General features: G+C 41.7%; 1 protein-coding gene across 6 annotated transcripts in view; it reads right to left on the reverse strand.

Moving 5' to 3' along the window:
• The window catches only part of Sncaip (synuclein alpha interacting protein), a 140036-nt gene extending 115056 nt beyond the window's left edge, over positions 1–24980 (reverse strand). For 2 of the 6 annotated variants that reach the window (XM_034518086.2, XM_076912651.1), the window contains exon 1: positions 24283–24521. The gene's annotated coding sequence lies outside the window, so the exon portion shown is untranslated. Of the gene's footprint in view, positions 1–23671; positions 24216–24282; positions 24522–24602; positions 24654–24788 lie in introns of those variants that run through there. The other 4 variants (XM_076912654.1, XM_076912653.1, XM_076912652.1 and 1 more) reach the window with 4 other exon arrangements.
• Between the last annotated feature and the right edge of the window lie 694 nt (positions 24981–25674).

Raw genomic sequence — 25674 nt, forward strand, 5'->3', positions numbered from 1 at the left:
TTCATACTAAATTCCCACATGATTTATAATGCAGGGTTATAAGATTTATATGGAACACTGCATCAATCACACAGAAATAGCTTCCTTTTCCAACTGCTCTGCAAATCCTCCATTAAATTATGATTGAATTGAACCAAAGGCATGAATAAAGTAACAGCTGCTAAAAGAGAGGTAAAAAGTCTTCAGATTGAGATTATGCGTTGCCCTTTCCTTTAATATCAAGGCTGAAAGCATGACCACTCTCCTTACTCCTTTTGTTAACTATGGAGGGTGATGTATGTGAATATCTGACAAATGTCTGTCTCTTGGGTTACCTGACTCCAGCACACTCTACTAAAATAAACAAAGGAACAACAGAACCTTGTCTACTTTAATTGTGGCGTCAAAAACAAATCAGAGGAAGCCAACTGTCACGGAGCAATGAAAGTGTTGTTATCATTTGTAACATGATTCAACTGTGGGGAATCAGTCAACCGTAGTTTCAGAAGAAGAAGGGAAAAAAAGATACATTACTCGGGCATTCTAATGAAATGATATGCTGCAGGAAGTTATTTAGATTGAAAGGAGGTTTAAATTCACTTCAAAATTTATTTAAGTCACATATCTAAAGTATTTCTTTTTACTGGTTCCAGAATGCCATCATCATACATTAAAGAACAATAATTAGGATCATGTAATGATTGGCTTGTTTCTGTACTTGTATGTATATGTGCATATATGTTCATATGTTCTAATTTGTTTCTAGTGTTATGATAAAACTCCAGCTACCAGTAATTTGGGAATAAAAGAGTTTATTTTAGTTTTAAGCTTATAGTCTGCTTAGAGTCTACTTCAAAGGGAAATCTGAGCAAGGAAGTCAAGCCTAGTAGGAACTGAAGCAGAGGCTATGGAGGAGTGCTGCTTATTGGTTTCCTCTCCATTGCTTGTTCAGTTTATTTTCTTGTACCACCCAAGATCAACTGCCTAGGGTTGGTACCGCCCATAGTGGGCTTTGCCCCCTCACATTAATTATTAAAAGTAATATCCCACAGACTTGCTGAAGTTCCTTTCCATGATTCTACCTTGTGTTAAGTTGATGAGAAACTAATCAGCACAACAAGTTTGTTCAACAAGTGTCTGTAGGTGCACATGGACTTCCAACTTCTACATTACGCATCTTCAGTTCCATTAGCTGCTAATCATCTATTAGATGCACTGCAGGAGGACAGGGCAGAAGCCAGTGCACAGTAGCTCAGTTCCTGTTCCTTTTTTTTCCCCATCCTTTCTCTTTCTCTCCTTTGCCTTTTTTTCAGACCTCATCTCCCTAAGTAGCCCTCATTGGCACAGAACTCAGCATCCTTCATGTACCACCACACCAGGCATTCAGAATAGCCTGTTTTCATAAGATGCCAGGTCACTGTCAGCACGAAGTCCTGCTAGAGTAAAGATAAAGTACTTCCCCTTTTTTTTCAATAGAAGTTTGTGGCAAGGATCAAAGATTCATGCTTAGTTTAAATATCAAATGTCTGAGAGCTGTGATGACAAACTTCTGGCTAAGAAAGCACTGTTAAAACAGAGGCAAAAAGTTATGTATCAAAGCAGAAGGCTTATGGCTGTGTTTCAAGGTCTAGAACTAACAGCATAGAATATGACTGAGAAAAGAGCTTTGATTTGGGTAGAGTTGGCCTGATATCATGATTATACTATTAAATGACTGATCTCTCTCTCTCTCTCTCTCTCTCTCTCTCTCTCTCTCTCTCTCTCTTTGGTTTTTTGAGACAGGGTTTCTCTGTGTAGCCCTGGCTGTCCTGGAACTCACTCTGTAGACCAGGCTGGCCTTGAACTCAGAGATCCACCTGCCTCTGCCTCTCAAGTGCTGGGATTAAAGGCGTGCGCCACCACCGCCCGGCTAAATGACTGATCTCATCAGTCTCTTGAATGTTCTAATTCTACTTATCAGTTGAATGGGGATGAGCTGAGCACACTTTCCTTGCAAGGAAGCTACAAGGAAGAATATATATATATATATATATATATATATATATATATATATATATATATATTCTTTTCTCTACAGCAAAAGTTTTATTAAAATAATTTTCTCTTAAATTCACTTTCTTCATGAAAGATGGGTTCTATGAAACAGTAACTAGGAAATAAATGCCAACTATAGACTATAAAGGTTATCATTATGACACAGGACACCATTGTATGCTGTTCAAATTTTACTTCCCCTGGCTCCTGGGAAGGATTGTGCCCAATGTCCAAGGCTGTCAACTTTCTGTAGGAATTGACCCTTGGTTAGTGAGTCATCTTTTATCATGATCCTGCTAGCGATGAGGTGGCATAGGTTGTAGAGGCCAGGTCCCTTCACTGTAACCTGGTTCAGTGCTGAAGGACTCCCTAGCCTTTAGTGTCTCCATGAACTTGCTGAAGCCTTAGGTGGGACTTAACAAGAGAAGCTTGCCTTCTCTTGCCCCTTCCTCCAGTCCAGAGGTGTAGACTTGGGAGCACTATTTAATGCACTTCCCACTGAAGGTCTGTTTCCAGAGAACCTGATATGCATGAATGATGGCCCAGACACATGAGGCCAAGCTGCCTGCACCATCCCAACTTGAGTACCTTCTGCTTCCCTTCAGTGAAGAAGTATCTGCTTGCTCTAAAACCACAAAGGAGTACTTTTGGTGAATACAGGAAGAAGAAAAAAAGAAAAAAAGAAAAAAAAACCTAGTTTAATCTAGGCAAAGGATCATTTTAATTCTTGTGATTTGCAAAACTGACTGGTTATGCAAACTGTGCTGTAATTCTGACAGTCCAAGTAGCCATGGGCAGTGGCTTTATGCTTTGGGTCATGAGCATCTGTTTCTTTCAGAATTCTCCAAGAAACTAAGCCCACACCTACAGGATCACTGCCACTTTTGCCTCAGGGAGCAAGATTGAAGGAATAATCCACAAATTAGGGTACATATCAAATCCAACAGCTTCTCCATATGTATATTTTAAGTAGGACTATGCAAAGTTTCAAGATGAACAGAAATGGATGAAGTTATCATTCTAATATGAATCTACATTTCTCAAATTAAGCTTTGCTATTTAAATCCTTTCTCTAACCCATCTAGTATTTTTCCCTTGCACAATGTCAGCACCTCATGTCCACTCTCCCAAACCTGTGCACTGTCTTCTCTTTCTCAGCACCTCTCTGCTGGGAATCTTAAGTTAACCAGGTAGAAACTCTGATGAAGGACCTAGGTGCCAACTCATCTTTTTTACATAATAAAGAGATAAAGTCTTAAAAAATGTCTTCTGTTATTGTAAAGCATATCCGACAGAGGTAATGAAGAAGTGGAACCTCTGGGAACATGTACCAGGACTCAAGGCTCAGCTGAGCTTCAGCAGACATGTAATTTAGGCACATCACTCTCATCCTGACTTCATCCTTGTCTACTTCTCTTTCTCCCTCCTCCTCCTCCCTCTTCCTCTTCTCTGAAGATATGCCAAACATCTTACAATTTACTGAGCATTCGTGAAGAGCATATTGGTTAATTTATACAAAGTGCTGTAGAAGAGTGCCCTTGGTCTGGAACTAGGTAAGGGCTAGCTACTATTCATTGCTCACTCCGTTTTCAGTTTGACTTAGCTGCTTCTTTTTAGGACCCCACTGGAATGCTTAAGCTTGCCCTGATTTGTCTCCAGGATGCTACTTGACTATCTGCCGGATTCACTACTCTCCTCTCCCTGAGCACAGTCTTCCGTACTGTACTTATTTACTCTTTAAGAAAAATAAATTGGTATTTTTCTCGTGTATGTGTTCATATGATGGAGGGCAGGGGAAGAGCAGAGAGTCCTGATACAGCATGCAGCATGTATACAGGAAGCCAGAGGACAACTTTGTGTAGTCAGTTTTCTCCTTCTACTTTTATGTGTGTTCTGAGTTTTGAACTTGGGTCTCCAGGCTTGTTCCACAAAGTCATGACCCATCTTCCCTCTGCTTAAGCCTTTTACTTCCTTCAGGTCTACTACAGTGTGTATTTCATTTCTACAGTGTTTAAATGACTTGCAGTCTTTGGATCTCCAAACATTGTTCAATGTGGCCTAATCACATCAAAGTCCAAAGTGTTAGTAACCTTGTAGTGGACTACAACCTGTGACCTTCAAGACACACTAAACAGGACTGCTTTGCTGTGACATGGGATGCCTGTTCTCTGTTGATTATATGGGCTGCATTTTGCTCCATTTGCCATAACAGCCCTACTGGCTGTATCGCTCCACCAAAAAGATTAGGGAAAAAGAATTTACTCTTTTCAGTTGAGCAGATTCACCATGATAGCTTAAGCACTTACAGGCAATGGAAGACAAACTGGGAGAAATTATATAGTTTCCAATTAACTACGAACTCATGCGTGTTAAGGGCACAATGATTTTTCTATGAATGATGTATGATGGTTGCCAACAAATACTTTTGTGGCTACCTCATCCAAAGTCAGCAAGAATACAGGTTCTGGTTTAAGTTTCTGAGTTTTTCAAGGCTGTGTCAGATAGAAAGGGCAGTCTCCCACTTTCAAAACAGCTACTGTGCATAGGCTATGCAAGGCAAGCAGTAAAACCCTAGTGGGAGTCAATAAACTGTGAGATAGAAGTCAGAAAATGCCCAACCAACAAATAGGTTCTGTAATAATGTGACATTTTTATGGTCACATTTTTTAACCATAACAGCACTTGAATGGTATACATTATAGTATTTCAATTTAGTCATTTATCTAGAAATGAGTTTTATCTTGGCTCATAAATAAACGGTGACACTTCAGCAATTTGAAAAGCGCAGCTTCACCATTTGCTGTGAAGCTCATTTCACAATTACAGAAACACGTGCCCTTTTGTGCTGTGTTGCTCAATCCTTGATTTATGGCACCTATCTTGGTGCTAACCTCAGTCTGTGAACTACACAAAGTTTATCCAAGCTCAGCTATTTCATTCTTATTTCTAATCTTAATGGGTTATTTTCTCCACAGTGGCCGTGTCTACCTAACAAAGAGATTAGGGAGAAAGTAGGTACCCCTTTCAGTTCACCCAGCACTACTGAGTGTCTCCATGTGTTGAGGCAGAAATAAGGAAGGCATTTCCCTAACAGCCTGACTCGCTTTTCCAGAAAGCCTTTGATTCTCTGGCCCCAGCTTCTCCCTCTGCTTGCTCTTAAAGGCAATTTTTGCCTGCCCCCTCCTTTCCCTGGTTCACTTTCGGCAGGCTCCCTCAGCCAGAAGATTAAGGAAAGAAAACAAAGTGAGCACAGAGTGGTTCCTCTCTGCTTCCATCTTGCTCACCTTCAAGTGGTATGACAAGTGGTTGCTCGCAGTGTCAGTCCTAACCTGTCCCAGAGTCTTGCTACAGACCTAAGTCTTAACACATCCACCAGGAAGCACCGGAGATGGCTTTATGGCAATGCACTTAATTCGAGGGAAACCAGTATCTTGCTCAAGGTCCAAGGAGATGAGATAAGTGTAGCTTCTTACATCCTCTTTCACCTGTATCTACACATTATAGAGTTGGCATGAATTGTAAGGTTTGTGCTCTGGGGTTGCTGCCAATGACTTGCTTCAGATGTGAATATTCTTCTCTGTGTTTCGTTATTTTTGTTCTTTTAAAAGGCATTTACTCTATTTTAAACTAGAAGTCAGGATAAAAATATTTTTTTTTTAGAGTATAAAACCAGGCTGATTTTTGAATATCTACTAAAAGCCATAAAGAATACAAAATCATATATCCAGATTATAAATAGCTATGATATCAAGTAAACAAACTCAGAAAACACACCAAGATGGTAAATATTTGTCTCCAAATTGGAGGATTTTTTTTCCAACGGATATATAGCTTTGTAGTTTCTATTTTGGATTTTTGTGAACAAGTTCTGCATTTTAACATTCAGCAATCAATGTCTACAGAAACACATTGAGATGGCAGTGCAGTCTCTGTAGGATGCTATTTGTGCTGGTCAGTGTCAGAATCTAGAATTAGCTGTGAGATGGCCTCTGAACTTGTCTGAGGAGGATTACTTTGACTACATTAATTGGTGTGGAAAGACACATATGAAGTGCAGACAGGACTGATCCCCGGTCTGAGGCTCCCGGACTGCATAAACACAGGGAGTTGAGCGTCAGCACCCAATATACCTACTACTTTCCTCTGACCAACGCTGCAGAGTAGCTAGCTGCTTCAAGTTCCTGCCACTGTGGCTTCCCCATCATGATATACCTAAAAAAACCCTTCTCACTGAAGTTGTTTTTGTCAGAGTATTTTATCCCAACAACAGGAGAGAAAATAAAACATGTCTACACACTTACTCATTCAACACGTTTGCTGAATTTCTGCTGTGGGTCAAAGACAATGCAAAGATTCATGAAGACAGCATTGGAAAATGAATTCTGCTAATGAAGAAATACAATAGATATACACTATAACTTAGAATCTGAATTTGGGATAAGTGTTATGATGGAGAAGGTGAATGTTTTGAGAAGGGATGCTGTGTTGGGAGGAGGTTCCATGTCTGTTTAGTTTAGTTTAGTTTTTTTTTTTTGTTTTTTTTTTTTGTTTTTTTTGTTTTTGTTTTTGTTTTTTCCAAGACAGGGTTTCTCTGTGTAGCCCTGGCTGTCCTGGAACTCACTCTGTAGACCAGGCTGGCCTCGAACTCAGAAATCCACCTGCCTCTGCCTCCCAAGTGCTGGGATTAAAGGCGTGCGCCACCACCGCCCGGCTCCATGTCTGTTTAATCTAAAAAAGTGAAACAGTTTTTTTTTTTTTTTTTTTAAAGTTGAGTCTCAGTGGGTTAATGTTACAGATCATGAATTCTCTGATTGTTAGACAATGTTATAGTCTGAACTTTGTGTCCTGTTAAAGTCTAATCACCATCAGGACCATATTAGCAGGTAAGCGTTCTTGAAAGGTGATTGGGATAGGAGTGATTTCTCTCCACAGAGGATCTGGAGAGCTCCCTGAAGCTCTTGTATCATGTGAGGACTCACTGAGGATATGACATCTACAGACCAGAATGTGGCTCCACACTAGATACTGAATCTGGTGGTCCATAACGTGGGGCTTCTCGGCCTTTCTCTGGGAGTATAAGAATAAGTTTCAGCTATTTATAAGCTACCCAGCTTTCTGTATTTTGTTATAGCAGCTTGTACAAATTAACACAGGTACTCATGTTCAAGTTTCCATATAGTCAACCATTATTCTTTCCTAACAATGAGCCTTTACGTTTAGAATTATTTTGCTTGAAATTGAATGCTGACAGTGGGAAAAATAGTCTTCCCCAGGGAAGAGCACAGCAAATGGCTTCCCAGTACCAAATGGTCAGCCCTGTAAACATAAATATGAATAACATTATATACACTGAGCAGGGTGTGCATGAATTAAATACTATGTACTTTAAAATATATGTGCATATACATATATGTATATATTTGTGAGAGCAATTAACAGAAAGGAGGCCATGACTTTGAAAATAAAGCAAGTAGCATATTCCTGGGTTTAGAGGGACAAGGAGGTAAAAATAATATTATAGTATAATCTCAAAGAATAATAAAAAAATAATACATAGCACTTATGCTTAAAAACATTGAGTCTAATTTAATAATTTTCATGTATCTCTTTTCCTTTTAGGTTCTGGTCATATATTCTAATTTAATAATTTTCATGTATCTTTATAATTTTACCAATTTATGCTTAAAAGCTATGTGGTGTCTCTCTGTCTCATGATATACCTACTCTTTCCCTTTTAGGCTCTGGTCACATATTCCACTTCTGTCTTTGTTATCAGTTGGTTGGTTTTCTGATTCTAACAAGCTTGCTTTCTTGAATTTTTACTGACTTTGTACGATGAATAAAGTTCCTTGGTGACTTCTAAGGAACCCGTGCTGAGTTCTCTAGGCATCCCAGCCACTCATGTACCTGCGACCCAACATCACTGGGAAACACTATAATAAGTGTTTTGTTTGCTCTATTACCTTTACACCACGATAGGCCTAAAAATTAACTTGTTTTACTAACATACTATTCTGAGAGTTCACCGTCAGAAAACTCTCAATGCCCAACCTTCAATTTTTCTTTTGCCATATCACATCCAAGAGCGTACTGCCATCTTGTTTTAACTCCTTAAAAGAGAAAATGTATGTAAATAAATTAGCGCACCACCTGGTCTGCATTGATCCCCGAGGAAATGCTATCGCTTGTGCCATAGCTACATGCCAGACAAAGCAGGAGTACAGCAGATGTGATTGAAACACGATGTCTGGCACTGAGGTGTCTGTGGACAAAAGTAAATAATCTTCTACTACACAGATAGAGAGGTGAGGGCAGAGGGCAGAGGAAATGAGTTGACAGGGCAAGAAGACTGAGAATGAACAAGAGGAGAAAAACACCCAGGAGACCAACAGTCTCTGGGAATGTCTGGGACCCTGAAGTCATTCAGCAATCATAGCAATCACAGTGTTGAGTAAAGAATGGTAGGCCATGGATTCCATGAAGCCAAACATGTGGATGGGACCAAAATCATATGGATTTATGTGCTGTTCTAAGGATTTTGATTCTTAACCCAAGCCTAATGAAGACCCAGCACACATTTCCCAGCAAAAATCTTTGGAGAAATCACTTTTAGGAATGATACAGGGACAGAGCAGAAAGTATACAACTAAGTTGCTACAATATTAAGCCCAAGTAAAAAACAGTCCCACGCCTAGCAGTGATGGTCAAGACGAAACAAAGCAAACTCAACGGTATTTCTGCAGACTTTTATCTCATATTGCTTTGTTTGGGCAGTTTTTGTCTTCTCGGTCTTATGATAGCCAATTTAGTGGGTTTTTTAAATTTTGTTTTATTTTGGTGTGTGAGTTTCTCTCTTTTTTTTAAAGCATGTTTTTGTTTGCCTGTTTGTTTTCTAAAGAGAGAGAGAAAGAAGGAAAATGGAGTTTATGTGTGGGGAGGTTGAAAGGATCTTGGGAGAGTTTGGAGAGTGGGTAATTGTGAAGAGGATATATTCTACAAAAAACTTTTTTTCAATTAAAAAAAAAAGACAAAGAGAAAGAAAGTTGCTACAACAATCAGAGGAGAAGGTGATGGCAACATTAATAAAGACAAGATAAATGGGGACAGAAGAAAGAAAAATATTGAGAGTAACAAAGAATATAAAAAGCAAGACCTTTTGAGTCTCTGCATGCTAGGAGATGGGGGATGGTTGGAGACCAGGAACCATTACAGACAATTTCCTTGAAAGCTGGAACTATTCACTAGCTAGGAAATTGGAACAAAGCCAAGATCTTGAAAGAAAGGAGATTTTCTTTGAGAGTATAAGGTTTGTGAGACACATCTCTCCCCCCTCCCCTGCCCAACTTTTTAAAGAGAACACAGAAGTTCAGATGACGAGAAGACAAAGAGGATTGCTAGCCCAGGATTAGAGATAAGAGTGTAGACATCAGGAGCAAAGGTGACAAGAATGAATGGCACAGTCTACACCGGATTATATATCAGTATCATTTAGTGAATGTGGTACACAGACCCCCTTCCTCTTCAGTGGAAAATGGATCAAGACCTGGCTCCAGTCATCCTTTGAACCTTAATGGCAGCCACTCCCTCACCATATGTTTTAGCGCAAAATGACATCAAAATATGATTTCCAGGTTCTGTCAAACTCTAATGCTCTTCTTGAAATTTCCTGCCCAGTGATCACTCATTCAGCCTTTACCTCTAAATGAAATGTCATGTTTTCTGGGAAGCCTGTGGTAATCTCATCATGCCCGTTGTATTGTAGAGAAGGTCCCTTGTTCACTTCTTCTTACTAGAGCCCTGAGACCCTGTCCTTACTATTGATAGACACCTTCCTTCATTGGCTAGAAAATTCCTAGAAGAGAAAAACTTTATACCCAAAAAGGGACTAAACCATGTATTCATAGAATGAGTACATGGAATGATGAGACCTCCCTATGTAAATAACATCAATGGCACCACTAACAGTCCCTGACTACTGTTTGGAAAACAGTCAGGGAAGGTTCTTAGGAATAATGCAATGTTTTCAGTACAATCCACTAAGGATTTCATTGTGTTCTTAGACTTCTGCCACTTGAATCAGTACAAACTGAATTGAAAACAGTCATTATTTATAGTAATTACTAAGAACATACTCCCTTCTTAATGAAAATGTGATTATTTCATTCAAGGGAAAAAATAAAATAAAAGAAGAAACTGAAACAGCGAAAGGCAGTGACAAAGAACAAGGATGGACAAGGAGACATTAGGACAGTTGTTCTCAACCTGTAGGTCATGACACCTTCAGCAAGCCTCTATCTCCAAAAGTATTTGCATGATGATTCACAAAAGTAGCAAAATGACAGTTATGAAGTAGCAACGAAAATAATTTTATGGTTGGGGGTCACCACAACATGAGGAACTGTATTAAAGGGTCTCAGCATTAGAAAAGTTGAGAACCACTGCTTTAGAGAATTATGGTACAACATCTCAGGGCAGGATAACTTGGCCTGGAAGTACAACTTAACAGAGCAGCTGCCTATCAAATATAGGACGTGCATTTGATTACCAGATCTGAAGATTATGGATAGTTCAAAGATAATTAATACATACTTGAGAAAGCTAATATTTATATAATTTTCAACATATAAAAACATATTCTTAAAAAAAATAGCAAGAAGGAATCCTACCTGGAAAAGACCTTAAAGAAAATACTAGTGGGGAAAGAAAGGAAGGAAGGGAGAGATGAGAGAGAGAGAGAGAGAGAGAGAGAGAGAGAGAGAGAGAGAGAGAGAGAGAAAAGGAACCCCAGAGTAACAAATGGCAATACTGCATTCTTGAAGCACTAGGTCATCTGGCAATGGGCTATTTGCTTTTGTCTGTTCAGCTCCTTCCTCAGGAGGGATGATATATAAATATTTCTTTGCGTTGACATAAAAAAAAAAAAAAAAACCCTTTCAACTTAACTCTACTTAATTGTAAAATACAAAAACAAAAAAGAAACATTTCTGATATTCCCTTCCCCAGCCTACATCATTAGAGGGGAGGATATATGGATATTTTCCCCCAAGACACTGAAGGATACATTCACAACACAATTTACTTTATAGGGCTTAAGAGCAAGCCCTTTAAGAGGGGAGGCCAAAGATGTACCAAGCATCTCAATGCTGGTCTTCTACTCAGCATGAGCTGAGGAGAGATCCCACCCTGATGTCACGTACTTTGGAACTACCAAGAAGATAGAAAGTGAAGTGCTTTTAATCCCAGACCTTATATAATTAACCCGAAGAGGCTGAAGTGTTCGTGATTCAATGCTTTTGCTATTTAGAAGTCACAACTGGAGATTATTACTTTAGACACTCTCAATTATCCCATGTGGATTTTGTTTTAATTTAATAAATACTTGGCAATCATAGCTTTCTCTTCCAGAAATGTCATGACTGTATAACCTGTACTAAGAAACAAGATGAAACCTCTTCACTGTTCAGTTCTGCCGAGGGAGCACTGAATGACCTTGGCCCTAACTGCTCTCTTTTTTCACTTCATTTGCAAAATAATAATTCTTTTACTTTTAAACTTTGAAGGATCTTAACAATTGGATAATAATTTGCATGCCCAGTTCATTATTTAATAATAAGAAGCTGGGTTGGCAGTGTAGCTGAGCAGAAGAGCCTAGAAGAAATAGCTGTGGCTTCAGTTTTCGGTGTTTCTCATTGGTGGTTCAATGGTGATAATGCCGGAATGTCAATAAAGCAGCTTTACACTCTACATTTTCCTCAGAAGTGTAATATGAATGTGACATTTGTAAGACTATATTACATATCTATCAATTTTAAAAAGATGTATTCATTTTATTTATATGAGTACACTGTAGCTGTCTTCAGACACACCAGAAGAGAGAATTAAATCCCATTACAGATGGTTGTGAGTCACCATGTGGTTGCTGGGAATTGAACTCAGGACCTCTGGAAGAGCAGTCAGTGCTCTTAACCGCTAGGCCATTTCTCCAGCTTAAATTTTAGCTTATGTAAGTATCTTCCACAATGTTCATACAAGAACCAAACCATCCAATGAAGGAATTTTCATTATGGAAGACTTTGTTGGATGCACACTAAAGAGCAATTATTGTACTGAACCTACCAAAATTATGTCACTCTTATAGTGACTTTTGAGTCAGGTTTTCACTCTGTCAATCAAACAGATCATAGACACAAAAGCAATTTGACGATCGTTTATAACATGAAGGCCACGTGATAGTGTAGAACTCTGAGCTCCTAAGACTTCAAGGAGCAATTCCCAGCTTTAAGTGTCTGGAGAAGGGGACAGGTGCCACAACTCAGACAGTAGCCCTAGAGAGATCTGCAGCCACCATCTATGGCCAACAGGGAGATGCTTGGCAATAAGAAGTTCATTGAAAAAACTTGGTTTTTCTCTGCACTTCTTTGCTAACATTCAGCTGATCTTTCTGATTAGTGGAAACCCAACCAGAAGCAAGAGATCCAAAGAACCCATCAGTTCATTCTATAAAGCATCCAACATATGCTTCAGCACACAGTGGATGGATCTGATACCACTATTTCTGTTTAAAAGCTACCACTAAAGCTCACATGTGGAGTAATTAATAAACACTTGTGAACTTGAGAAAGGATAAAACTGTATCAAAATGTTGAAAAGTTTCATAAACCATCCCAAACTACATGGCTTTATCAGAAGCTAGATAACCCAGCCCTTGCTCTGTTCTTCAATACCATGCTTAGAACCAGCGTGATGTCTACCATCCTGTCTAACATTATTATCCAATGGGGTTCATAGTCCTTTGGGCAGATAATAGAGATGAGAGGAGTTAGCACTCTCAACAAGTTTGTAATTTATATGACTACTTTTATTATCTTATTTTTCTATCTCATTATTGTCAAAGCTCCAAATTCTTTCCCAGCATCAAAAGTTTTAGAAAAGCCAGATTTAACCTCTTATGATTTCATTTACCTTTAAAACTGTCTGCCAAACATCTGCCAGTAACAGCATTTTTTTTTTTTTTTGCCTACTTATTTCATAGGACTTTTATTCAGATGCTCTGGGTATAAATACGTGATTTTCTTTTGTAAATTAAAACCCCTAACTTTGGCTAATTGCATTGGAGTTAGCCTCAGGTCTTGGATTATAAACACATTCACTTTTCAAGACATGTTGAAAGATTCGGTTCTCCAGCTAGAGTACACCGACCATGTGATACCCTTCAACATTGGGCTAGATAGTTTTACAGGCTGAGAAATCAACTCTTACCAAAATTAACAACCGGCTTTCTACTGTAGCACGCCAGCAATTATCCCAAAGGTGGGTAAGAGTGTGTTCTAATAACTGCTAAAGATAGCTAAGGACATTTGCTTACATAGTCATGATCCTGGCCCCTGGCAATCAGTGGCAGTCCCTTCCTAATTCTATCCAGCTTGTTCTGAGATTGGATATAAGATAGAATCTGGTAATGAGCCCAAGTTCTCTCAACTCTGATCCATGAGACAGCCAGTCAAGTGTTTTGCTGGTTTGCCTTCTCTTAAGAAGGTCCCTGCTTTGAAATACCAGACCCTGAGTACAACAGCCTGCCTCAAATAGATCAAATGAGAATTTGTCCCTGTGGGTTTTTTTTTTTTTCCTCTTTTCTTATTTTTGAGCTTGGGGAGGACACTTTAAAAAAAAAAAAAAAATGCCTGGTCCCAACTGAAATTGCACATAGCAATCTCTTGTTCTCTGGGACAAGGCAAGTGAAATGGCATAGCTTCTCCTCCTCATGCTGTGCAAATGTCAGCTTTGCATTAAAACAAAACAAAACAAAACAAAACTATTACACAATGCAGCATGCAGTGAGGCTTGCCAAATGGGGGAGGAAAAAAAAGAAAAGCAGAATAGAATGGGCTTCCTACATGCACGTTTTAATGATTTTGGAAAATCGTCAACCTGGATCAAATTTAAAAAAAAAAAAAAATGATTTGACAATTTTCCACTGAGGCCAGAATGCAAAGTCTGGTGATAGTTAAATTTCAAGAAACTTTCTATTTTCTCGATAAGTCTAACAAATAGAATAACTTTATTTCGCTAAAATCCCAATCCTTCTTGATGTTTATTTCATGCTGGTTTGGGGATTGGGGACGCTTTTTTCAAATAGCCATTGACTGACGGTGTACTTGTGCACACACACCCATACAACCATCGCAATGAAAGCTTTGAAAACACAGGGCTCCTGAGCATGAAATGTGCTCACAGACACTGTGGAAGTGACGGGTAGTAAAGAATCCTTCACCAGGGAGAAGCAGAACTCCCCCCTCCTCAGCAAATCAATCTGGAACTTTCAGAGATCTCTGCTCTATTTCTTAGCAACACTGGTAAACACTGCACGACATCCGGTACCCAAGAATTTTATCATGTTAATCTGTAGGTACTCGATTCAATTAAAGATTAGACTTCTCAATTGTAGTTTTAGCACACAGCAGGCTGGTAAAGTATGAGGATCAGCCACTAAGTGTGCTTGCCTCAGCACAACTCCGGGAGCGAAAATGAATCATTTATTTCCATCTTGCTATGACCGCCCTTCTCCGAGGCGCTGTGCTGAGTTCATGTGCTTTGGAGTGCATTGGAATTCTATGGTTAACACACACAGCTTGGAGACCTCATTTATGAAAATTCCTTTAAACCTTTCGCCACTTTGACAAATCCAGTCCAAGTTCACTGAGCCAATTCAAAAGTAGCTCTCAGCCTTTTTATAGGTTTTCAATTACACCAGCACAGCAACCCAGAGCTGTGGTGTTTGCAGAACTGTATGCGAGCTGCAGAGAAACATGAATTCTTTTTTAAGAGACTTGGGATGAAAGCCCCAAGTTAGAGCCGATGGATGAAAGCTTTGTCTGTCTTGAACTGTTCGTGCCTTACTGACACCGCTGTCAGATAACTTAAACATGGATAGTGTTTATTTACCATATGGTATATGTGATGATTTTTCTAGCTTTTGGAAATTTACTTTGCAAAATTAAATGTTGGCATATTACTTCATGCCCCAGTTGCCCTAGATATAGCTTTCCTTGTGAAATTGCTCAAAATGTTGTCTGACTTCATTAATCCTCCTGATATACAGCATGGAACAGCAGGATCTACTTTTCCTGTATGGATCAGGCACAGTTTCAAGCAGGTCAAGGGGCTCTCCAGGGTGAAACTGGCAAATGTTGGTCAAACTGAGGTTAAGCCTAATTCTAATTGATTTCAGCATACTTTTTTACTCTCCATTTATTCCTGTGTTCATGTGTGTGTGTGTGTGTGTGTGTGTGTACATGCTGTCTCATGTGCAACAGCACCCTGTATAGAGGACAGACGATAACTTACAGGAGTCACTTCTCTCCTTTAACCATGTGGGTAGTGAGGATAGACATGAGGCTTGGCAGGAGACACCTTTATCCACCAAGCTATCCTGCTGTCTTTCAAGGTATTTTAAAATTATTATTGAAGATTTTGTGTGTGTGTATGTGTGTGTGTATGTGCATGCGCAAGTGCGTGTCTGTGAGTATAGGTTATGTGTATGCCAGTCAGTTGAGTGAAGGTTTCTCTAGAGGCCAGCAGAGGGTGTCAGATTCCCTGGAAATGAAATGCCAGGAGGTAGGAAGTGGTTGGATATAGGTGCTGGGAGCTGAACTGGGGTCCTCTGCAAGGGAAGTATGTACTTTTAACGGCTGAGCCCTCTCTCTTTCCCCTCGAGCACTCTGTAAATGGGCTTCAGCTAATCATAGTCTTCATCCTGTTTTTCTAGTGTTTATATTACTTAGATGAGCACTGGTATCTTCTCTTGTTTTCAAGCTTCTCTCTCTCTCTCTCTCTCTCTCTCTCTCTCTCTCTCTTTATGTACGTGATTAGTATGGTTTTTTGAGAGTAGCAATCTTTTAGACATGGTTGAATGGATTATTTGAAGTGACATTTATCATTGAAGATAAAGTAGACATGTGAAAAAACATGCTCTTAGCCATTGAGAAGCACTCGCAGAAATTAAAACACTGTTGCCCATGCAAAGGCAATTGTACTCAGGATGTAAATCTCCCATTTTCTCCGGGGTAGGGGAGTTGAATTGAAAGTACCAGGGAATCAGAGCAAGCTCATGATGATTCCAGCAGCTCGCTACAGCTTGCTTTCTCCATGTGCACCAATGTTCTGTACGTCAACGGGCCCTTTTGGTAATCTCAGTAAGAGGTATATCTAGTGGATGACTCTTTTGTGTTTGGTCTGCTTTCTTGTTTGTTTTCTTATCCTAGGATGGGTATTATGGTTTAACATAGTATTACTTGACATTAGAGACTGAAATCAAAAGACAAGCAACACATGTGTAGGCTCCATACACAGTAGTGCCACCCATCAGTTTCTGACTATGGAGGCCCCCAGTCACTCAGTCTGACCCAAATAGGGCTCTGTGACTCCCTGGACAGAGCTGGGAGGTAGAAACTAGAAGTTTTGAATGTAGTATGCTAAGTCTGAAAAGGCAAGCCTCCATATATCAAACTTAGTGTTACACAAAGTCCTCCATTCACTAATATTTGCCAGCTTATCTGAATGCCCATTACATACTATGGCAGGATAAAGAAGAACGGCAAAGTTTCATTCCTTACCCTCTGACCCGGTTTGGGGGGCATACAAAGCCACAGAAACCTCCAGTCCAGGCAAGAGCTGAGGTTTGAGCTAAGTGTTGACTGAATCAACTAGGAGTCAACTAGGGGAATCTAGAGTCCAAACCTGTATTCTGCTTTGGAGTCACTAGCCACAAGTAGCTGGTGAGCATTGGAAATGTGGTTAAGTATAAAATGCACATCAAATTTCAGTGACTTAGTGTGCAAAAACAAGAAGAATGTAAGGTATCTGTTCAATGATTTGGAACACATGGAAATGCTAAGGCTTTAGACGCACTGAGTGAAGGGAGACATAGTATCAACATCAGTGTTCCACGTTTGCTTTTACTTATGGTAGGCCTGTGAGAAAATGTGAAAACACCTGCTTGCTCATTTATAGAGTTTTACCTTTCTGTGTGTACCCTTAAAGGAAAATTCTAGAAAGGTTCTGGAGAGGAACAGGTCAGCAACAAGAGAAGTAACCATGGCTTGAAGAAAAGACACGGAGAGACTGGAAATGTTACTGCTTTCTGAGTAATTTGTCTGCTGCAGTCATTTGCAGCAGAGGGAGCCAGAGAAGAAGATCCAAGAAAATAACATCTCAAGCAAATTAAGAGCAGCTCCGGGCTTAAACAGAGCAATTCTCTACTAGGGGGCAGAGCAACTAGGTAACTTATCTTCACTCCATCTGTGGTGAGTTCATTTGGTCACTCTTGCCTTCTCATCTGCAAAGAGGAGACTGAGATTAACTCCTCTGCCTGCACACCCCAGCTCCAATTTCCCCTTTAAAAAGATTTCTTTTTATTCGTCCCTATGGGAATGTGTGGTATATGCATATGTAACAGCAGTTGCCTGTGGAGGCCAGAAGGAGGCATTGAATGCCTGCAGCTGGAGTTAAAGTTGGTTGGGAGCCAGCCAAAGTGGATGCTGAGAACGGATCTAGGGTCCCCTGCAAAAGCAGTTAGCTCTCCTAACCAGTGGCCATCTCTCTAGCACCCTGTTTTCCTCTCCAGAGCCGTCATTTAACCTTACAACAGCACTGAAAACATCACATGTGATGAAATGGGAGTCCCAAGTCTAAGCTTGTTTTTATTGGTCAGCCACACAGGTTAATTCTCCTGCAGCTTGGCCATCCCTTGAGAGACATTCGCTGGGAAACAAGACACTATAACTCTCAGTCTTTGTCTCCTCACATGAAACAAAAGACTTCATTCATAGGCCTGCTGTGAGAGTTGAACAAACAATGCAATCATAAGGCATCTAGGAAGCACCTAGAACAGAGCACCTTGGGGCTCACAAACGTAGCCATTAACTGTCGTCCTTCATGGTATCAGAAATGGTTCTTCTGATTCCCCAAGCCATAGATGTCAGCCCAGAAAGTTTGGTTTGTTTCTTTTTCAAACTCTATCTTGATGTGGTCATTGGAGACTAATTAAAAGGCAATCAAAAAAAAAAAAAAAAAAACCTTGATAAACTATCTGAACATAACTTCAAAAGAAATCTCTCTCTATGTCCAATATTCTGAGCTACAAATATGAGACTCAAGTTAAAGGAAACCAGAAAAAGAAAAAAAAAAAAAAAACTAAGAGAAAAAAAATCCTTTCTAAAAAAATTCTCCAAAGATGAAAGATTCCGGACATACACAGTGTGAACAGCATTAAGTTAAGCTACCATGAGAAGTAGATAGTGCAGTCTTAGTCTTCAGCCATCTGTCTAGAGCAGGGGACTGTCCTGTATCCTGAAGGCCATATCACAAGGTGAAGTGAGATGCAGGGAACAGAGAAGAGAGGGTAGTCATCAAAGGGCTCTTGTGAGATCAGGAAGGATGCAATAGTATCCCACTGAGGCAACCAACAGCTCTCATGAAAGCATGAAGATGAGAGAAAGCCACGCCAACAAGTTCCTTAAAAATATACAGGTGACCCAGCATCAACACATCCTTCTTTTTCTTCTCTCACTCCATCAGAAGAAGGCAAAGCCCACACCACACGGCTTTGGGACTCATGGTTGGCACCTAGGACTTGTTCCCAGGACAATGACAAGGTCACGACGGTTCTAAACAGAACTCCATGATTTGACCGCTTTAGAAAGAGAACAGCTGGCTGCGGAGAGGTTTGACTAGAACTGGAGACTTGAGGCACCTTCTCTGGATGACTTGTGAAATGAAACATTGATGATCTCAAACAAAGAAGAGGGAAAGAGTCAAAGCTGAGGTAGGAGGCATCTGTGGCTGACTAGAAGGTGGAGAAGATAGTGAAGAAGTCAGACCTAGTGCCAAGGTTTGGGGGCTCAGTATGCAGTGAGCAGACAGTTTTCAGAAAAGTCAGATGAGACAGATGCCTTCTCTGTGTACATTGACAGTACCCCCTCTCTCTCCTCTTTCTGATATTTTCTTTTTAAGCCAGTTTTAGCATCATGAAAGGGACAGGGACTCAGAAAGAGATTTTTCAAATGTCTCTACTACCCTATCTGTTCCTTCTTACCTGAGTAGGTGCAAACTGTGACTTGGTTTCTGTCCCTTTCAACAAAGCATGATCCCTAACAATTTCTATTTCACAAAAGGAAAAGTTTTTTTTTTTTAATAAGTGATAGACTAGAAGAAAAAAAAAAAAAAACCAAACAAGAAAACCTACATTACTATGACAGGAGTGCCCTGAAACATTTAAGTCCACAAGAGACACTTAGGAATTTTACAGCCAACTCTACCCTGAATAATGAAAAGCCAGACCAGACTGTTTTAGAAAATGTTACTGCACCAGATAATGGCACGTTCATTCATTCAATTAACATTTATTGAGTATCTTCAGGGTTCTTAGGCTTGGGCAATAAAAAGAAAAACTATAAAACTGTATGCTCAGGTTTAAGCTGGACCATCCAGGGCTCGTTCACAAAGCACATCTGTATGTGATGCTCAGAATGATTGCGTGGATGCACTGAGGCCAGGTGTTCCGTCTGGACCAACAGCTGCACCTGATGGTACCTGGCTATCTATAAATGAGCCCGGCGATGCAGCAATTTGAATAACTCTTCAGGAGAAAGTCAGAACAGAACGTGTTTAGAATTCCACTCTCTCCTAGCAAAATGTCCTCTAGCTAACATTTGTGAAGGGATCTCAGTGAGGCACTCTGCCGGCCCACCTTTTCTCTCTCTGCTTTCCACAAGGAGACCAGACTACACCATGGATCTAGCTTTGTTAGTGCACCTACAGTTCACCTAAATGTGCCTCACTTGTTGCCTCACTGTCCAATTCAATTTTCAAGTATTCCTCAGCAGTGGGCAGCTGTTGATTGTACCACCCTTGTCTACCTCCAGTGCAACTGTGGGTGCTCTTGAGGATGCCCACCCTACTGCATGCCCCCTTGGGCAGGCTGATAAGCAATGCTTCTAGCTCAGGAACGTGCATGCCACCCTTCCTAGGCCAAAGTGGCCTGCTAGGCCCGACCTAAATAAGGAACAGTGCTCTAAGGCCCCACAAACCTAGAATTATTGTTCCCTCCTGAACAAGGTCCTTCTAACTTCCATTTAACCTCTTAAGGTAACCAGGGATATCATGGTTGGTTTTCTGGTGCTATTTTTTTTTTTTTCCCAAAGCAACTTGTCTATGCACAGTAGTCAGTGAGATACAAACCTAAGCAATAGCTAATACTTGGCATGCTCTGTAGCTTATAGCATACTTTTGCCTTCACTCTGCCACCTATAATAAGGCTTTCTGGGACTGAGTTTTTTTTCTCCCCCCACCCCCACCCCCAATAAATCACTTAGTGATTTCTCCATGTCTCCTAAGCACATAATCCTCTGTCAGTCACTTAAGCTCCTTTAAATCGCAGGGTGATCTTGACTCTCTGCTTTCTCTACCTCTATTATCAGTCACATAATCCTAAATCTGGAGTCTCCTGGGCCAAAGAAGCAGTGGACACTTCTCATTTTATATGCCGAGGGCTCTGTAAGCACCTAAGCTCTACATTTCTGGATTTCCTGAGTTAGACCTCAGCAGGATGTTCCCTCTACAATCAAGTGTACGCAAGGTCTCATGGATTTATTATTTTTTTTTAAATTAATTTTTCTGCAGTTCCCTCTCATCTCAGTTATTGCCTTTCTAAGCCCCTCAAATCTGGGGTGGCCTTAGAATTTGGTAAGTTGGTGGGAGAACAGCCAGCATGATGTGAACAGGTACTCAGCACCTGTTTCTGCTGTGGCGAGCGCTCATTTGCCCCTCCTCCCATTGCTCTTTGAATATATAGGTTAGGTACTGAGTGAAAAGACCCAGGCTAGCCTGCTAAAGAAAGAGAGGTTCCTGTCCCCGTCCACCTGTGCACTTGGATAACAGCCTGACAACAGCAAGACAAGTAGTCAAGGCTATCCAAGATCCAAGGTCATCCTCCCAGCTGACTGATGATGTCACCTACGGGAACCTTCATTAGATTAACAGAACACAGTCCAAACTGCTGACCAACAAAACCATGAGCTTTAGTCGTTTTAAGCAACTGCATTACGGAATGACTTAATAACCAGTCATCGGTAACTGATAAGAGAACCAAACAGGTATGTTTAACTTTCTCCAAATTCTTTCATGGTTATTATTTGGTTTTCCAGGGAACTCGATACTGACATGTCTTGTTTCCTGCATGGTCTGCAACATTATTTAAAATTTTAGGTCTCCTATTCTCTGCTTTTAATCCCCTTGTGAAGAGATTATGTTGTGTGTCTGTTGTGTTGTGTTGTGTGTGTGTGTGTGTGTGATTTGTTTTGTTTTCTTTATGTGCACGCATCTCAGTGAGTGGATTCCACTCGTGTGCAAGCTCTGAAGCCAGAAGAGGGCACTGAATATTCAGTCTCTGGAGTTAGAGAAGTTGTGAGCCTCTGACAAAGGTCCTGAGAACAGAACTCAGGGTGCTCTTAACCCCTAAGCCATCTCTTGGGCCCTCAAAATCTGTACTTTTATATTCCCCATATTCACAAATATACAATAACTATTTAAGAGTCAAGTTAGACTTTTGAAGGACCCAGGCATCAATGAGTAATTACTCTTTTGGTCATTGATTTTAGTTTTGATTCAATTTTTTTCCCTTGAGGCAAGCTGGCTTGAAAATCACTAAGGATACCAGGTGACCTTTGACCTTGTAGTCATCCTCCTGCCCACTCCCACCTGTCACTAGGTTCAGTTTTGACCATTAATTTTAAAGGTTTAATAAAAGAATCAAGTTGCCAACCATAAAGTATAAAGTCTATTATCTAACTAACTGGAAATTAATGTATAGTGTATAGCTAAGAGACAGAATTATGTATTCATTTCAGGAAATTTTACTCTGCAAGTGAATTTGCATATAAGTCAAAGAGCGAAAGTAAACAAGTATTATAAAGGTTTCTGTTTCACAGAAGCAACTATTTGATTTTCATCACGTATTATTTGTCTCCAAAGACACACATTTCTCCTATGGGATTTGCATCTGTAACCTGAAAGATTGCCAAAAACTAGGCTCTTTCTCTAAGAATGTCACGGATTCTCTTGTGGCTCTTCAATTAGATTTTGCATTTAAAAGAGAAAGTCCCTTGTGTTGCTTCTAATGATGCACCTGCTACTTGGGAGATTTCTTTTCTTTTCTTTCTTTTTTTTTTTTTTTCACAAGAAACAAGTTAAATCTGGCAAGAAACATGGCTCCAGGCTTTCTCTGATGATATCAAAGAGCACTTGTATGTTTTAGATGTTTTTGTGGGTTTCCCTCCTCCTAGGCACAGTGAAGTCCCTCCAAGTCTTTCCAAAACAACAGTGCTCACAATGTTTTTGGCTTCTATTCTGTTTCCACTGTACACCTGCACTGAACAGCTGCCTGGACTCAGCAAAGCTATGACATGGCACACAGAAATCCATGGACTTTAGTCACTTCCTTTCAGACACGGACAAACAGAACATATCGAATTAATGAATGGAATACCGTTTCAGATGTACTATCTTGTAAACTCTCTTCATGAACCGCTTAGGGACAATAAAGGTTATGTTCAAAATAATAAAGCCTCTTTATAAACCTTTCTTTTAACCACATTACTAACATTACTGATGTTCTATGACCCTTAAGAGAAGCACTGTCATTTGCTTTCTGATTCTAGACCTGGAAACTCATGATATTCAATTATGGGCAATACTCTCCTAATACTCCCTTAGAAAGAGACTTCTGTGATCAGTCCCCAAATGTCACGCATTCTTCTATTAGTTGTAAGGACAGTTTAAAAGTGTCTCTCTGCATTTTGCTATGCAGGAAGTAATTTAATAACAAGTCACATCAGAATCAGCCAATAGACTCTGCTTCCCAGGTGTGTACACATTAGCATATGGGCCTTTCTACAACTTGCTCTCTTGACTTTTGAATTTTTCAATATGTACAAATGAAATACAGATTTGAACTTATTCCCAACTGAGATGTCTGCTTCATAATGAGAAATAGGTTTTTTGCCTGCTTGCAGATTCAGCGCTGAACTGTTGCCTGACCATAACGTGTTTAGAGTTGACACCTTGGAGAACTGACGTCTGCGCAAATGCAATCCCCATAAACCTCCCCAGATAGTCCTTATTTCATTTTGCAAACTGTACCCTGGCAGGGCTCCACAGCACGTGGTGTGTGGCGAGACTGTGTTGCCGTGGTTCTTTCTTCCTAGGGGCTATTTGATGGACACTTGTCAGTAACAATCACAAGGAGTGTCGCCCCACCTCCAGCAAGTGAAAAAAAGGGGCACAGACAGCAATGCTTCCTTAATTAACTTTCCCAAGGAAAGCCATGTTCCCGCAGGAAAAAACAACACGTTTCCACCCTCCTAGCGGCTAGTTGGAAATGAGCAACAATGCAGTTGCCTTTTTGTCTCCTGAAGACTTTCTTTGCTGCAAGCAGTAGCGTGTTCCTCAAAGAATGCTAGTATTTCCTGTGGAAACTGTATGGCTGCCAGAACTGGCTCAGAATACCCCCCCCCCCTTTTCTTTTCGTAAAAAAAAAAAAAAAAATGAAATAAACAAAACGTGGCATTTGACAATAGCCAACGTTGGCTTCATCTCCACTTACCACCTGCAGACGAAAGTCACCGCCACTGAGATGGTCGGGAAAGAAGCCTTTCCTAGGACACCGGACAATCCCGGGACACCGGACAGCTCCGGGAGGAGGAGCCGAGGCTGGACGGGACAGCCTAGGCGCCGCGGGGATGATGGACCAGGGGCTCCCCTCGGGTAGCGACACCACCCGGCATCCCCTTCACGTTTGTTATTGTTCTGGTTACTAGTACAGCTATCACCATGCCTTCGCCCCTCCCTGAGAGCTCCTAGGAGCCTCGGCTTAGCCCATCCCAGCCTCCGGGACTATCCGAGGTAGCAGCAAACGTAAAGCCAGAGCAAGGGCCAATGAAAAGAACAATCCCCTGCACCAGAGCCTAAGACTGCGAGGCGGGAGCGACTTGGGTCCCCCGGGGTGAAATTGCCTGGGTTACCACAGCGATCTCCTCTTGTGGCTCTCTGCAGCGGCACCGCGCGGCCCCGAGCAGAAGGGACCCGAGGCACAAAGGGGGCCCCCGGGGTCCCGGGAACCCGCAGGGTGTCGCCCGGTGCAAAGTTGCACGGGCTCAGCCTTGCCCGCCAGTGTCCCTCTCCTCCTTACAGCGCCCGCGGGGGACCTGGACTCACCGGAGCGCGGGAGGACGGCGGGAGGGATGGACGGACAGACGGCGAGAGCGGCGGGCGCAAGAGACCTGGCGGGCGGCGGAGGCGCTGCCGCGGCCCCGCTACGTCACAATGCGGCCGGGCGGCCGGCGCCGCACCCCGGGCCCCCCAACGGACGCGCGCGGGCGGGGACACCCGGGGCGGCGGGACGCTGAGCTCAGGGACGCGACCACCGGGCAGGACCGACAGTGACCGTCCCCTTGTGCCTCAGCCCAGCCCACGCCCCTCGGCAGTAGTCGTCTTCCCTGGTGTCCCCGGCCAGCGAACCTGCTGCTTCTGCTTACCTCGCGCGTTCACCTCCGCCGCCTTGGCTCTTCCCCGCAGGCTCTCTCTCCTCCTCCCCTCCCACTTTTGGCCCCCTCTTCCCACTTTCTCCCCCGCCTCTCCTCTGGCTTTGCTGCCTCTCCTCCTCCCGCCCCCCTCCGCCCCCTGCTCTCTCTTTCCTCCTTGGAAATGAAATCTCCCCTCACCGCGATCCGTGAATCAACCGCTGCCACCTCATTGGTCCCCAAACCATTCCAAGGTTCCAGCATAAAACCGGGAAATGATACTCTCGGAGAAAAAGAAGGTGGACACGGTCCTGGGAAAACTGTTGTGTCTGAGAAGCGTTTTGGCGAAGAGTGCTGTGCCTTGGCACCGCGTCTTCAACCCCCAACCTTCCCCTCTCCAAGTCTCGCCCACCCTGGAAGACTTAGCCAAGGAGTAAAGGGGCAGGGCTGGGGGATTTTTTACCCAGAATGTTTTGTGCTTCTGGGTGGGTGGCGCTAGAGATTTGGGTCTGAGATGACAGTTGGTTAATTCAGCAGTGTACCCAGGACCATGTGATAATAGTAACTTAACTTCTAGCATCCCTTATGGTGATGCCTGCAGCGGTGGGTGTCCGCCTTTTTCTTATTTCCGAAACAAAATCCAGAAAGAACAGGAGCATTGGCTCTCTGTTGCCCCCTTGGACAGCTTTAAATGACTTTGGACAAATCTCTGTCCCAGGAGTGGGACAAGATTTGGAGAGTGTCAAAGGAAAGCCATTGTGGGCTACATTCTTGTTCCAGGACATGGCTGCTTGCTTGGGGTTGTCCAAAGGAAAGCATGAAGGAAGGACTGAGTGCTGGTCAAATTAGGGTCATCTTGCCCCCCTTTCAGCCAGTTCTGAATGGTGGCAATGATTCAGATCCAGGAAATCTCAGGGCTACCTGGGTGTTGGCAAATGGGATGTGTGCCAGCATGTTACAGAAAATACACTGCCAGGAAGAAAGAAGGACCTGGATATTTAAAAGCTAAGCTACCCCAGTTAATTAGAGTGAAGCTGTAAGTCGTTCTTATGAGATACAGAAGTCGGTTTTAGGACTAAAGATAATC

Source organism: Arvicanthis niloticus, chromosome 14 (genome assembly GCF_011762505.2).
Source record: "Arvicanthis niloticus isolate mArvNil1 chromosome 14, mArvNil1.pat.X, whole genome shotgun sequence".
NCBI classification, from domain to species: Eukaryota; Metazoa; Chordata; class Mammalia; order Rodentia; family Muridae; genus Arvicanthis; species Arvicanthis niloticus.